This window comes from Aquarana catesbeiana, linkage group LG03 (genome assembly GCF_042186555.1).
Source record: "Aquarana catesbeiana isolate 2022-GZ linkage group LG03, ASM4218655v1, whole genome shotgun sequence".
Lineage (NCBI taxonomy): Eukaryota > Metazoa > Chordata > Amphibia > Anura > Ranidae > Aquarana > Aquarana catesbeiana.
This window is the reverse complement of record NC_133326.1, coordinates 213,967,246-213,983,038: the sequence shown is the minus strand read 5'-3', so window position 1 is coordinate 213,983,038 and position 15,793 is coordinate 213,967,246.

Here is a 15,793-nt window from a genome sequence, read left to right as displayed (position 1 = left end):
TTTGTGAGTGAAATATTAAGCACTAGGCATTTCTTAGGATTAATCATAAGGCCGGATAGGGCTGCAAATCCATCAAGAGCTGGTATTAAGTTAGGACCAGAGACCTGTGGTGATGATAGAAAAAGTAATATATCGTCTGCAAATATACATAATTTGTGTGTAATACCTCCTACTTCAATGCCAGTTATAGTTTGGTTTGTTCTGATGTATTGGGCCATGGGTTCGAGTATAAGGGCAAATAATAAGGGAGATAAAGGGCAACCCTGTCGGGTACCTCTTTCGATATTAAAGGCTTCAGATTTGTATCCAGCATATTTTATATAGGCTTTGGGTTTATTATATAATGCTTTGATCCATGTTAAAAAGTGGGGTCCAAAACCCCATTTTTGTAATGAATATTGCATATATTGCCAGGATACTGTGTCAAATGCCCTCTTAATATCGAGAGATAGAAAACATAAAGGGATTTTCCGTTTTTTAGCAATATGTGCCAATAACACTGCCCTGCGTATATTATCGCCTGCCTGTCTATTTGGCATGAAGCCTACTTGATCTCTATGTATTAATTTTCCTATAATGCTATTGAGGCGTTTTGCTATTATTTTTGCTAATAATTTAATATCGAGGTTTAACGGAGAGATAGGCCGATAATTCACACAGGAAGTATCATCAGAAAGGGGTTTTGGGATCATACAAACAATTGCCATTAGTGTTTCTTGCCGAAAAGAATGTCCATCTAGAAGTTTGTTAAAAGTTTCAGTGAGAATGGGAGAGAGTATTTCTGAGAATGTTTTATAGTATAAAGCCGAGTAGCCGTCTGGGCCTGGTCTTTTGTTAAGTTTTAGGTCTTTTATGGCGTTAGCAACTTCATCTATAGTTATAGGCTCATCCAAACTGCTTTTTTGATTCTGAGATAACTCAGGTAAGGTTATTTTTGAGAAGAAGGATTCAGCTTCTGTAGGATTAAATTCATTGTTTGTCTTGTATAAAGTTGCGAGATGTGAGTGAAATTTATGGACTATTTTAACTGGATTACAAGTGTAAACATTTTTTGATAATTTCAAACGTATTGGTTTGAAAGATTTGTTAGTTGAATTTAATGCCCGAGCCAAATATGTACCTGGTTTGTTTGTATTCATGTAGAAATTGTGTTTGGAGCGTTTGAGGGATTTATCAACTGACTCAGTGAGAAATAGATCGTATTCCAATCTAGATTTTTCCAGATGAGATTTTGTACTCTGAGATGGATTATCTTGAAATGATATGTAGGCTGCATTAAAATTGAGTTCTAGTTTTTTTGCTAGATTTTTGCGTTCCCGTTTAAATAGTGCCATTTGTCTTTGTATTGTACCACGCAAGACAGGCTTATGAGCTTCCCACAGTGTTATTGGGGAGATGTCTGTTGTATTATTAATTGATATGTATTCCTTTAAAGCTTGTTCAATGGCCATCTGATGTAGTGGGTGTTTGAGCATTATGTCCGGTAAGTACCACGTTGGGTCATGCGCTTTTGGTATGGCTGAGGCTATAGTAGTGTATACTGCATTATGGTCAGACCACGGAATCGGAATTATATCTGATGCAATAATTTCTGGTATCATTCCTATTGTTAGAAAAATATGATCTATTCTGGTGAAGGTTTGATGAGGGTGCGAGAAATAAGTGAATTTCTTTTTCATTGGGTTACTTTCTCTCCATGAATCTACCAGATTGTATTTGGAAAGAAGTTGAGAAAAAGGTAATCTAGAGGTTATTTTGGATGGTGTAAAAGGTGATTTATCTAGAAATGGGAGGAGGACCTGGTTTGAATCCCCACACATTATCACTGTTCCTATTTTGTGTGTATTAATCACTTGTAATATATGTGAGAGGAATGGTGTAGGTTGTTTGTTAGGAGCGTAGTAGGAAATCACCGTGATTGCTGTATCCATTATATAACCCATGAGTATCAGGTATCTACCTTCTGGGTCTTTAATTTCTGATGATAAGGTGAATGGTGTGGATCGGTGAAATGCAATTAGAGTTCCCCTTTGCTTGGTACAGGCAGAAGCTGTGTAAATTTGTTGATAAAAAGGAGAAATATATTTTGGAGTAGAATCTTTGGTGAAGTGTGTTTCTTGGAGGCATACTATGTGAGCCTTCTTGTTATGGAAAGTACGGAAGGCTTTGGTCCTTTTTTGAGGGACATTTATTCCCTGAACATTCAGGGAAAGTATATTCAGTGGTGCCATGGCAATAGATCAAATAGTTTTGACTTACTTTTTGTTATGCAGAGCTGACTGCGCAGATCAACCTGTGTGGACTGAAGAGATGAATAGATAGAAAAGAAACCAGTGAATTCTGGAGTAAAGAGTAAACAAAAAACATATGAGATTAGATGATACATTGTATAAATTATTTTTTGCAAGTAATCACAATTTACCCGTGAAAGAGAATAAATATCTCTCTCAGGGGAATAAGTGCCTTCGTCACACTCCCACATAATATGGTTGGGAGAATGAGGAGGGCTAATGGGGGTACACGGATCTTCCGCTTACAGGAGAGAAGTGCTATGTCAAAAGACATCAAAATGATGTTTCATTAATTGGAGTGCAGAATATAGTTTTTGTTGAAATTATTTATTTCAAGGTGGTTGTATATGGTTAGTCTTGCCCTAGGCTAAATAATTCAGTTAGAAAGGTACTGTTAATAACTTTGGTATTGATGAAGATAGTTTGAATTATTTTGGGATTTTAACCCTTTTAGAGTAAACAATTACATATTTTATTCATATGTAACTGTTTAGATATGTTAACTCATAAAATTGAGGTTGTATTGCTTCAGATTAGAATAAACAAAAACATAATTCTAGGAACTAGTTAGGTAATAATATATTTGTTTTAAGAAAAGAAAGAAAAAGCTTCCATTACTTCTGGATTATTGAACATATTTGTCCTAAAAAGTAATAAATCTATTGTTATTACCTGATAATATATAACTGAACAAGAATTTCCTTATTTCACTTATATATTCTAAGGCTATATGAATCAGAAGTAATAAGAAATATAACTGGAATGTAACATGATCCCACACAGTGTGTGACTATCAGAATGCAGTTACATTCAGTTATAAATATAGGTTTTTTATAGAGAACCATCTCTTAGTATAATAAATGAAGAGATATCAGGATTAGGATGTCAGTCCATTGAATCTTCTTGGTCCATGGATGATGTGGCATAACGGCCTCTTTTGTGAGAATGATGATTCCCATTTTGTTCTGAAATTTTCTGGGTGCTGCCTGAAGGTGAAGATGACGTCATTCTTCTGCGTGTGGGAGTGTTGCTGCTTGTGGGTTCTGTCAGATTTAATTTTAAAAGGGTTTGTTGTAGTTCATCTGCTGATCTGCTTCTGTAAATTGTACCTTGGTAGTTAAATCTGACTGAAAAGGGGAAGCCCCATTGATACATAATGTTGTGGCGTTGCAGTTCAATTAGTTGGGGTTTCATGGATCGTCTTTTAGTAATAGTAAGTTGGGATAGGTCAGCAAAAATTTGATAATTGTGTCCTTGAAAATTAAGTTCCTTTTTTTCTCTTGCAGCAATTAGTATTTGTTCTTTCGTTCTGTAATAATGAAATTTTGTGATTATATCACGTGGGGGTCCATCTTTCTTTTTGGCTGTGAGGGCTCTGTGTACTCTGTCCAGTTCTAAACGTTCAATAGGGATATCTGGCTTTAGTTCTTGTAATAGAGCAGTAATAGTAGATTGCAGGTCTGTCACAGTTTCAGGTATTCCCCTTATGCGCAAGTTTGAACGTCTGGCTCTATTTTCGTAATCTTCAAGCTTAGTTTGAAGTATTAAATTCTCTTTATTTAATTGTTCCAATTCTGTTATATTTTCTTGGGTTGTAATTTCGATTTCATCCATTTTTATTTCTAAGGCTGCGGTGCGGTTTCCCAGCTCTCTTATTTCTTTGGTTAGGCTTTTTGTTATTTGGTCTGAGGTTTGTTTTAAAGCCTTATGAAGCATCTTTTCAAATTGTAATAATATTACTGCGGATACTGAGGAGGCTTGTGGAGAAGTTTGTGAGAGGATTTGTTCTGTATCTGACTCAAATGGAGAGTCTTGCTGTGACATTTTCTGTCTGTGAGAGCGCCCTGATGCTGTATCTTGTGAGGTGACTGGAGCTGCTTCAGCTGCAGTGAGTGCCTGTGAGCTCTTTGTGAGGTGATTTTTATTTCTGCCACGGTTTCCTCCCAGTACCATATTTCCTGCCCAAACTTTCACAGTTTGTTCCCAGGGGCAAAAAGGTTCAAATGGATACCTTTTGAGCCTGCAGGCTCCGCTTTGTCCTTCTCTTCTCTCCTCAGCGGTGTGGAGCTCTAACAATGCATGTCTGCTCTGCTAGGCTCCGCCTCCTGCCCTTCGTATACTTTCTTTTTTATAAGCTACGGTTATCACCACTCTTTACCAATTGCAGAGATTTGACCAGTTACATGAAAATCTATCTTGGGATTAACATCTTTTAGCCAGGGGGAGCAGACTGATAGACAATATGTCAAGTTGTGTGGAGATGCCCTGTCAACACAAATTTATTTCTCAATGGACAACATCCCTAATTGCAATAAAAATGGAGGAAAATGTTAATGCCCATAAAACACAGAAGCAGATAAATTGGATTTCATCTGTGCCATGAGAAATTACACAATTGAAATAAAATATATATTTTCTTATTCTCTATATTTGAAATTAAATATAAGACAAATCTCTAAAAAACAATAATCCTCACTATATGATCAATGTGTGACAGTTGAGGTCTGGGAGTCTTGTGTTTCAAGAAATACTCACTTCCTCAGGATCCACGTTGTCAGGGCCTGGACTTGAACCTGGGACCTCTGCTGTGTCTGGTGATAACTCTTTTCGCTAAGCTACCTCAGATGCTGGACAGTGCCCTATCTGATCCATTGGACAATCTCGCCTTGTGCCTTGACTTCTGCTGAACCTTGAACTCTTTGCTACTCCCATAAACTTCCTGATTTAAGCCATGTCTCTGCACTTCCTGCTTGCCAGATTATTGTGTTCTCCTCAGCCAGTATTTTACTCTCGTCTTCCCTGCTGTCATCCATATTGTGCTACCACTCATTAAAGACCCTTGGCTTGTTGCTTGACTACGCTTCTGCCTGATCCCACCTTGCAACTACTCGTTACTAACCTTTGGCTTGTTTAACTAGTTATGCTTCTGTTTAATTCCTACCTCCTTATCTGCTTCTGGACCCTGGCTTGCTCACCTCTTGGTGGAGTGATCCTGAAGACAGTCACCTGGTACTAACATGCAGCAAAATCCATCTCCTCCATCAGAGGCTCTGGTGAACACCGGTTAGTGCTTAGACTCCCCACCTCAGATGAGCCTGCCCTGAGTACCTATCCTGCTGGTCTTTCAAGCCTGACCCCACTATACCACTGTGTATACAATAACTCAATGATTCTACAAAAATAATGCCTGGGGGAAACATGTAAACATCCCACATGGCATGGAAGGAGAGGGAGAGAGGGAGGAGAAAAAAATGAAGGGAGATTTATATGTATTTTTAATTGTGAGATATGTACATACAAGTTCATCTACTTAAACATAAAACATAATAAATTAGAACCAAAATTAACACCCTACAGATGGATGTGACAAATGGGCCCCATTTCATTACTAATTTGTCTGGCAATCCAATGACCTAGGGGGCTCTACCTTATAAAAAGTTGGCAAAGCTTAGATTTTAATTTACTCCAAGGTTCTTAGATGCTTTTAAGTTGTAGATCCACCTCCTTTCCCTTTTTAAAATACTCTTATCTAAATGGGGATGTATGCAGTGTAATGCCATAAAACATAATCCAGTCCAGTAATTTATTTTAAATAAAAAAATTGCCATGCTTTATACAGGAAACATAATGAGCAGTACAAATTGTAGTGTAGAATTGTAGAAATCTTTCTATCACTTTTTCAATAGGTCCATAACAGAAATGTAAAAATTGCTCTTATTCATAATGGTGTCAGAGCTGAACTAGTTAAAAGTGAGAAGTCAGGAACGAATGGATTCCTCTATCCACCTTATCTGTGTGGATGGAAGAATCTGTTCATTTTTTTCATTCAGCCCTCAGGCTGAATGAAAATAAAACGACCCATATAGATGGGCCAGCCAGCTTAAGGCTTCATTCACATGGGCATATGCGTGCTTTCTGCACACATTGCAGTTTTTGCTGGCAGAGCTAACAGAAGATCCTGTATAAAATATGCACCAAAGAAGTACTCAAATTTAGACTCATACAATCCTTTTAATGGCTTCATGCGTGTTTGTGTGCGTGCATTCACACACTGCACTAAAATCTACATGCACGTAAAATCTGCCGATACATGCGTCCTAGATGCAGCTATATCCTAAATTCAGAGCAAATTTCTATTTAAAGATGCAGTTGTGTGTATGACCCATTCATTCCGATAGTGTTGCACTTCAATGCATATAAAACTATACGCTCTAGGCATCTAAATACAATGGAGGGAATCAGGTGATACCAATATCTCGATTAGCATTGGCTGAAGGCAGAGGTGGCAAAAGACTGATTCCAGTACAATATTTCACACAATTTTTTGCTAAGGAACTTTTGTTGAGATGGCAGTACACACTAACATACGCAACAGGTACAATCCATTCTTTATCTGTTTTTATTATGGTTACTGGGTGATTCATTTTGCACATAGTCATTGCTCTTTTTGTTACTTTATTTAATGTATAGATATATAACTAGCCAATAAAGGAAATCTCCAACATGATTTTGCTATGTGATTTCCACTTAACAATTAACCACTTCAATTACCCCCTTAATGACCAGAGCACTTTTTACAATTTAGCACCGTGCTGATTTAACTGGTAATTGCGCGGTCATGCAATACTGTGCCAAACTGAATTTGTGTCCTTTTTCCCCACAAATAGAGCTTTCTTTTGGTGGTATTTGATCACCTCTGGAATTTTTATTTTTTGCGATATAAACAAAAGAAGACTGCTAATTTTGAAAAAAAATTTATATTTTTTACTTTTTGTTATAAAAAAAATTAAATAAATTACATTTTAATCATACATTTAGGCCAAAATGTATTCAGCCACGTGTCTTGGGTAGAAAAAAAAAAATCAATTAGCGTATATTTATTGGTTTGCGCAAAAGTTATAGCGTCTACAAACTATGGTACATTTACTGGAATTTATGCAGCTTTTAGTTTATGACTGCCTATCTCATTTCTTGAAGTGCTAAAGTGGCAGGGCAGTACAAAACCTCTCCAAATTACCCCTTTTGGAAAGTAAACACCCCAAGGAATTTGCTGAGAGGTATGTTGAGCACATTGAATATTTTATTTTTCAAGTAATTGAAACATGACAAAAAAATAAAATTTACACACAGTTGTCACTGAAATGATATATTGCTCACACATGCCATTATTATTATTATTATTATACAGGATTTATATAGCGCCAACAGTTTACGCAGAGCTTTACAATATAAAAGGGAGACAATACAGTTATAATACGATAAAATATAGGAGGATTAAGAGGGCCCTGCTCAGAAGAGCTTACAATCTAAAAGGGTGGGGCAGGTGGTACAAAAGGTTGTAACTGTGGGGAATGAGCTGATGGAAGTGATTAAAGATTATTTAGAGACATGATAGGCTTTCCTGAAGAGATGAGTTTTCAGGGATCGCCTGAAGGTAGCAAGAGTAGGGGATAGCCGGACAGGTGGAGGTAGCGAGTTCCAGAGGATGGGAGAGGCTCTGGAGAAATCCTGGAGACGAGCATGAGAGGAGGAGATGAGAAAGCTTGAGAGTAGGAGGTCTTGAGAAGAGTGGAGAGGACGATTTGGGTGATATTTGGAGACAAGAGTTGTGAATGGCTTTGTATGTTGTGGTTAGTATTTTGAATATAATTCGCTGGGTGATTGGGAGCCAGTGTAGGGATTGTAGGAGAGGGTTGGCAGACACTGAGCGGTTGGTAAGGTGGATAATTCTGGCAGCAGCATTCCTGATAGACTGAAGAGGGGATAGCCTATGGAGAGGCAGGCCAATGAGAAGGGAGTTGCAATAGTCAAGGCGAGAGATAACAAGGTAGTGAATGAGGAGATTGGTGGTTTCATTTATTAAAAAGGGGCGAATTTTAGAGATGTTACAGAGGTGAATTCTACAAACTGATGGTTGCATTGTTGATTTTGATGGAAAAGTCATGGAGGGGGGCACGGGGGAATATTAATAGCTCAGTTTTAGAGAGATTTAGTTTAAGGAAGTGGTGCGACATCCATGCTGATATGTCAGTTAGTAAGTTAGTAATGCGAGAGGAGACTGAAGGAGTGATGTGAGGAGTAGACAGATAGATTTGGGTGTCATCAGCGTATAAGTGGTATTGGAAGCCGTGTGCGGTTATCAAGTGACCAAGGGAGAAGGTGTATTGTATATGTGGAATTACACCCCAAAATACATTCTTCTGCTTCTCCTGAGTACAGGTGTCAGGGATCTGTCAGCACCAGATCGGCGCATGTGCGTACGCCTATACACCGGCGCGCCCCTGTTCAGGCAATACAGCAATCTCCAGCTGTTACTGTGTGCCAGCGTGGCGCTCAGGCGCACGCGGGTGTGCAGCACGTGTGTGCGCGCGCGGGCGTGTACGCACGCACGGGCACACGCGCGGTCGCATTAGTGCCGTTTGGCGCCAAAAGGTGCATAAAAGTTCTCCTACTGCAGGGATGCGCTGCTGTTTCGTCTCAGCTCATTTGACCCGGCTTGTCTGACCATCCCTCCTTCTCCAATCCGACCCGGCCTGCCTGACCCTGCTTCTGCATCTACCAATACCGTTGCCGACCTCTGCCTGCCTACCAACTCTGCTTCTGCCTACTGTATTAACCGCCTTGCTACCTGCTGATCTGTACTGTCTGACCCTGCCTGTGCCTGCCGTTTGCTGCTGTGCTGTTGCACCCTCAGCTCCTGCTCCAGGGACTTCTGCATCTGCATTCTCAGCGCTGCAGCCTGCTCTCTAGGGATCTCTACTCTGCTCCAGCATCAGAGCCTTTCATCTCAACAGGCACTCCTACCCCACTGTGCTCACGAGACCACTGTCCCCACTCCAGTGGCTCTTGAACCAGCGTTGTATGAGAGGTCTTCTCCTACAAGTCAGGCTCGCTACCAGGTACCTAACAACAGGGATACCACATGTGTGAGACTTTTTGGGAGCCTAGTCACGTACAGGACCCCGAAAACCAATCACCGCCTTCAGGATGTCTTATACCGCGTACATATGATCGTTTTTCTCGTCAGAAAAAGATATGACGGCTTTTCTGACGGGATTCCGCTCAAGTTTGCCTTGCATACACACGGTCACGCAAATGTTCGTTGAAATTACGACCGTCAAGAACGCGGTGACGTACAACACTACAATGAGCCTAGAAAATGACGTGCAATGCTTCCAAGCATGCGTCGAATTGTTTCCGAGCATGCGTAGGGATTTTGTGCATCGAAATTGCCACAGACAATCGCATTTTCGGATAGGAACTTTTCCTGACCGAAAAATTGAGAGCATGCTCTCAATCTTTTGCAATCTTCCGCCAGTAAAAGACCGATGGAGCATACACACACGGTCGCATTTCCCGACGAAAAACCCTCATCGGTCTTTTGCAGGCCGAAATTCCGACCGTGTGTATGCGGCATAAGGGTGTAAATTTTTGATTTCACTCCTCACTACCTATCACAGTTTTGGGGGCCATGAAATGCCAAGATAGCACAATACTCTCCCCCCCAAATGACCCCATTTTGAAAAGTAGACACCCAAAGCTTTTTTGAGTCCATGGAATATTTTATATTTTGCCACAAGTTTTGGGAAAACTACAATTTTATTTATTTATTTATTTATTTTACAAAAATTTGTCACTAAATGATATATTGCTTAAACATGACATAGATATGTGTGGAATTACACCCCGAAATACATTATGCTGCTTCTCCTGAGTACGGGGATACCACATGTGTGATACTTTTTAGGAACCTAACCGCGTACAGGACCCCGCAAACCAATCACGGCCTTCATGATATATAAGGGCGTATCACAGCTTCGGAGGCCAAGATAGCACAACCCCCCCAAATTACCCCATTTTGTAATGTAGACACCCCAAGCTATTTGCTGAGAGGCATGTTTAGTCCATGTTCAGTCCATGGAATATTTTATAGTTTGCCACAAGTTTCGTGAAAATGAAAAAGATTTTTGGCGTTCATCTTTGCGTGCAAGCACGGGGGGACAGGGGTGCTTTAATTTTTTTTTTTTTTTGTTATTATTTATTTTGCAGGGAATGTAACTACCCCCTAAGGTAGCAATAGGTAGTGACAGGTACTCTTTTTTGAAACATTTGGGGGCTATTAGACTCTAGATCTCTCCTCTGCCCTCAAAGCATTTGACCACACCAAGATTGATGTGATAAAATGCTTTCCCAATTTCCCAATGGCGCTGTTTATATCTGGCGAAACCAAAAGTCATGAAATGCTAGTAGCTTCTGGTTTCTTTAGCCATATAGATGATTGGAGCCTTTCTGGTCTCCGATCTGCTCTATGGTCAGCTGGCTGAACCACCGGCTGCATTCTCGGGTTATATGAAAAAAATGCGCCGCGCCTAGGGGTGTAACTGAATAACTGTAAATCTAAGTACAAATCATAGATAATAAAGAGTGCAAATCAAATAGAGCCTAAAGCTCTGATCACTTACTAAGATCACCTGCTGTGTGAATCCTAAAGCTCTGATCACTTACTAAGATCACCTGCTGTGTGAATCCTATGAACAAACACACTAACAAATAACTAGTGCAATAAAACACAAAGTGCAATGTGCATAGAAAAACGTAATAAGATAAATATACAATCCACAGTGATTAAAATATAATCATTCCTAATAAGGTGTATATGCTAAAAAATGTTACACATATGTAGATCCACTGTGATTAAAATGAAAAAGAAAAAAAAAAAAAAAATTAAATAAAACAATATATATATTCGTAAAGCACAAACAGAGTAAATCAATCACATGCATGGGCGAATTGAAACTATAATCGCCCTAATAAAGGTGTTCAAATCACATCCGTGAAAGAATCTTCCAATCCAGTAACATAAAGTGACCAAGTTCAAATAAAAGTCAGTGTAATGGTGATGGTTCAAAGAAAAAGTTCCGGTTTTGAATCAAACGTGCCCAAGAAAAACATGCTGTGAAGTGCCTTAGTGACCCCCAATGTGATTGCGCTCACCTTGGAGCGTGTGACACAGGTTTTAATTGTGTCAATACACGCTTTTGGAGCCACCCCTGGGCTCAGTATTAGGTACAGCTGATTCCCACACTAGATTCTTTATGGCTCCACTCACATCAGACCATATAAAAGAAAAAGGCTAATATAGTATAATACCGTAGGATACTTTTATTAAAATCACATCCAATCCCCACATGGGGTACTCACATTTATAAGGTGCTCATGTGCACCAAACATAACATAGGAAAAACCGGCTGTGCGGCGTGCTGCAGGGTGTGAGAGCTCCACAACCCAGCTCTGTGTTGATCGCTCCGTCCTGGCCCCTCCCCTACGCGTCTTCGACACAGGGAGTCACGTGTCTTCATCAGGGGGATATGATTGGACGGGCGCTCTACAGTTTAAATACCCTACCGGCGGCCATTTTGCGTAAGACCGCGGACATTAATATGCTGGGCTCCACTCCTCCTAGTGAATTTAAAGCCATTAACAGTGGCCATTTTACGTGGGACCGCAGACATATATACAATGGGCTCCGCTTTGAATACTCACAGCACAAAAATAATGCATCTATACGAATTCCAAATATAACTATATCCTGTAATAAAAATATCCTGTAATAAAAATACCCAGGACGGAGCTAGGAAGGGATTGGAAACTCACACCGCTCAGCATACCCTCAAACTAAATAAATACTAGTAAACATGGAAATGACTGTAATGATGATTAATAAATAATATGCAGGCATAGTGCAGACATGGTGATTAAATGTATAAATGTATAACCTACCCTTTAGATAAACTCCATAAGAATATATGCTGGGAAACAACTACCCGTATCATCATAATAAAAACAATAAAAAAATCTTTAATAAAATAAAATTGGGTTTTAGGGCAAACAAAAAAAAAAAAAAAAAAAATTGGGTTTTATGGCAAGCTGATAAACGCCCTTTAATCGCATGATCTGCGAGTTGAATGTCATAATCGCATGGTATATGAATATAGATCAACATAGAAAACTAATTTTAAAACCTAGGTCAGGTTTATACATGCCCCACAATCGCACAACATGCGACCAAATAATATTTAATCGCATGGTGTGAAATATAATATAAAACATCAATAATTAATTAAAAACAAACGAAAAAGAGCTGATTTGATTAAGTCTAAGGTCAAGTTCGTGTGTGACCATCGATCGCACAACTTACAACTAGGTGTATAAAATCGCATGGTGTGTAGATACAGTAAAAAATCTCAAAAATTACTTAGAAAACATATCCTCAAACTAAGTAAATACTAGTAAACATGGAAATGACTGTAATGATGATTAATAAATAATATGCAGGCATAGTGCAGACATGGTGATTAAATGTATAAATGTATAACCTACCCTTTAGATAAACTCCATAAGAATATATACTGGGAAACAACTACCCGTATCATCATAATAAAAGCAATAAAAATTCTTTAAAATAAAATTGGGTTTTAGGGCAAACAAAAAAAAAAAAAAAAAAAAAAATTGGGTTTTATGGCAAGCTGATAAACGCCCTTTAATCGCATGATCTGCGAGTTGAATGCCATAATCGCATGGTATATGAATATAAATCAACATTAAAAACTAATTTTAAAACCTAGGTCAGGTTTATACATGCCCCACAATCGCACAACATGCGACTAAATAATATTTAATCGCATGGTGTGAAATATAATATAAAACATCAATAATTGATTAAAAACAAACGAAAAGGAGCCGAAAAGTCTAAGGTCAAGTACGTGTGTGACCATCGATCGCACAACTTGCAATTAGATGTATAAAATCGCATGGTGTGTAAATACAGTAAAAAATATCAAAAATTACTTAGAAAACATGCGAGATCAAATTCCTTGTTCAACCCACCAGGCGACAAGGAGCCAAGTTGGTATATCCACCATGACTCGCGTTTGCTAATGTCCCTGGTATAGTTAGAGCCTCTCCAATTACGTTTTGGGGCCTCCAATCCCCAAAAACTCATACCCTGCGTGCTCTGATTATGCACATTCTTAAAATGTACGTATAAAAAATGGCTATCAGATCCATTCCGTATGTTCCTAACGTGCTCCTCCATACGGTCTTTTAAAGCCCTAATAGTACGGCCAACATAGAACAAATTGCAAGGGCACTGGATTACATATACCACTCCAATGGTGTCACAAGAAACAAAATCATCTATCTTGTATATTTGTCCATTACGGGGGTTATGGAATTCTTTAACTCTCTTAGTGTTAGATGGTACTCTGATACAACTATAACATCTCCCACATCCAAAAAAGCCCTTTAAATCCCAGAACATCTTCGGTTTTGGTAGGGGAGGTTCTACTACATTGTGTACTAATCGGTCACGTAGACAGGGTGCTCTTTTATAAACAATCTTAGGACTGTCAGGTATCAATTCTCTTAAATGACAGTCCTGTTTGAGTACATTCCAGTACTTTTTTAAAATCTTCTCTACGTCCTTACTTTGTAGACAATAATCCAAAACTATACAAGTTCCATCATATTCATCATCACCCACAGTAATATCTTTATCTTTCAGTAAATCATCCCTCTTATAATTCTTCACCAAACTTTTCTCTTTTTCTAAAAATTCTTCCTTGTAACCTTTACCCAGAAACATCTTTTTTAATCTATCCGCTTGGGAATCAAAGTCATCATCTTGCGTACAGTTTCTCCTCATTCTTGTGAACTGTCCTCTGGGGATATTGCTAAGCCACGGTTTGTGATGGCAACTAGTAGTAGGAATGTAGGAGTTGCGATCAGTAGTTTTAAAAAAAGACCTCGTAATAACACCATGGGTTGTGGTCACAATCTCTAAGTCAAGAAAGTGTATGTGGTCCCTACTAATCTCCCAAGTCAGAGAGATACCTCGATCGTTATTATTCATAGACTCCAACAATTCCGTTAGTGATTCTGCACTCCCCTTCCATATGATCAAAAGATCATCTATAAATCTTCTGTACAGTAGTAAGTCTCCATATTGCTCAATTTGCACTGACTCCTCTTCCCATTTGGCCATGTACAAGTTTGCTACACTCGGGGCGAATTTCGCGCCCATGGCCACACCCCTTATTTGTAGGAAGAACCTATTATCATACCAAAAAAAGTTATGGTGTAAACAAAAATTTAAACACTTTAAAATGAACCCGCATAGGCCCCTATCAAAATCTTCTTCCTTACTTAAGGCCCATTCCACGGCTTCCAAGGCCCCTTCATGATTAATGTTGGTATATAATGAAGCTACATCACCCGTAGCCATTATTATATTGCCATCCGTGACGTATTCATCCAACAATTGAAGGGTATGCTTAGTATCCTTCAAATAAGCACGTGTTTTCTTTACTAGGGGTTGTAGATGAAGGTCAATGTACTCTCCCAATCTAGAAGTGAGGGACTCAATCCCACTCACAATGGGCCGTCCTGGTGGGTTCACACTATCTTTATGAATTTTGGGAAGATAATATATTACTGGGATCCTACTAACTGTGGGAATTAAGTATTTAGCTTCTTGATTATTAAGGAATTCATTATCCACCCCGTATTTTATAATCAAATCTAGTTCCTTCCTGAAATCCCTAGAGGGATCAGTACTTAATGCTTGGTATGTGCTCTCATCATTCAATATCCTATTCATCTCATCCTTGTATTGCTGTAATGAGAGTACCACGATACCCCCCCCCTTGTCCGCCGGTCTGATGACAATATCTGTTCTTTTTTCCAACGACTCCAGTCCCTTTTTGAAATTCCTATGTTCATGCACTTTTTTAATAGGCAGCTGTTCAAGTTCTGTGTTGACCAATTTTTTAAAAAGGTCCACATACTTATTATTAGCCACAAAAGGGTTGAAGACAGAATTATTTCTCAACCCCGTAAATTTCTCATTAATAGCTGTTTTTTCTACCGGATTTAAAGCGAAATACTTTTTAATATTAAGCTTCCTAATGAACTTCTGCACTCCTACATATGTATCAAATTTATTAAGACCCTTTTTAGGTGCAAACTTTATCCCCTTATCAAGTATTGAGATCTCTTCCCTTGATAAGTCCTTGCCACTCAAATTGAAGATTCCTTCACCTAATCTTCCCGCCTTCTTTTTCTGCTGTAACCTTCGTCCGGATCTTCTTCCCCTCTTCCTGGATTTCTTCCTTCGCGGGTAAATCCATCCCGGTTCTTCCCTAAAAAAGACTCATCAGAATATCGATCACTATTGTCTGCAAGTGGTTGGTAGCTGTTATATACTGGAACCCCATATTGATCTTGTGTGTGTCTATCATAACGTGTCCTCTGGGGTTTAGGTGAATAATAAACTCCATTTCTTTGGGGTTCATCCCTATATTGAGGGAACCGTCCATAACCTTGAGGTGGGGGTGGTGGAGGTGCTGGAGGACCCCCATATGGTGGACGTCGATCACCCCTCATCGGTGTCCCTTGTTGGTAACCTTGATTTCTATTATATTGTGGTCCATAGGAACGATTTT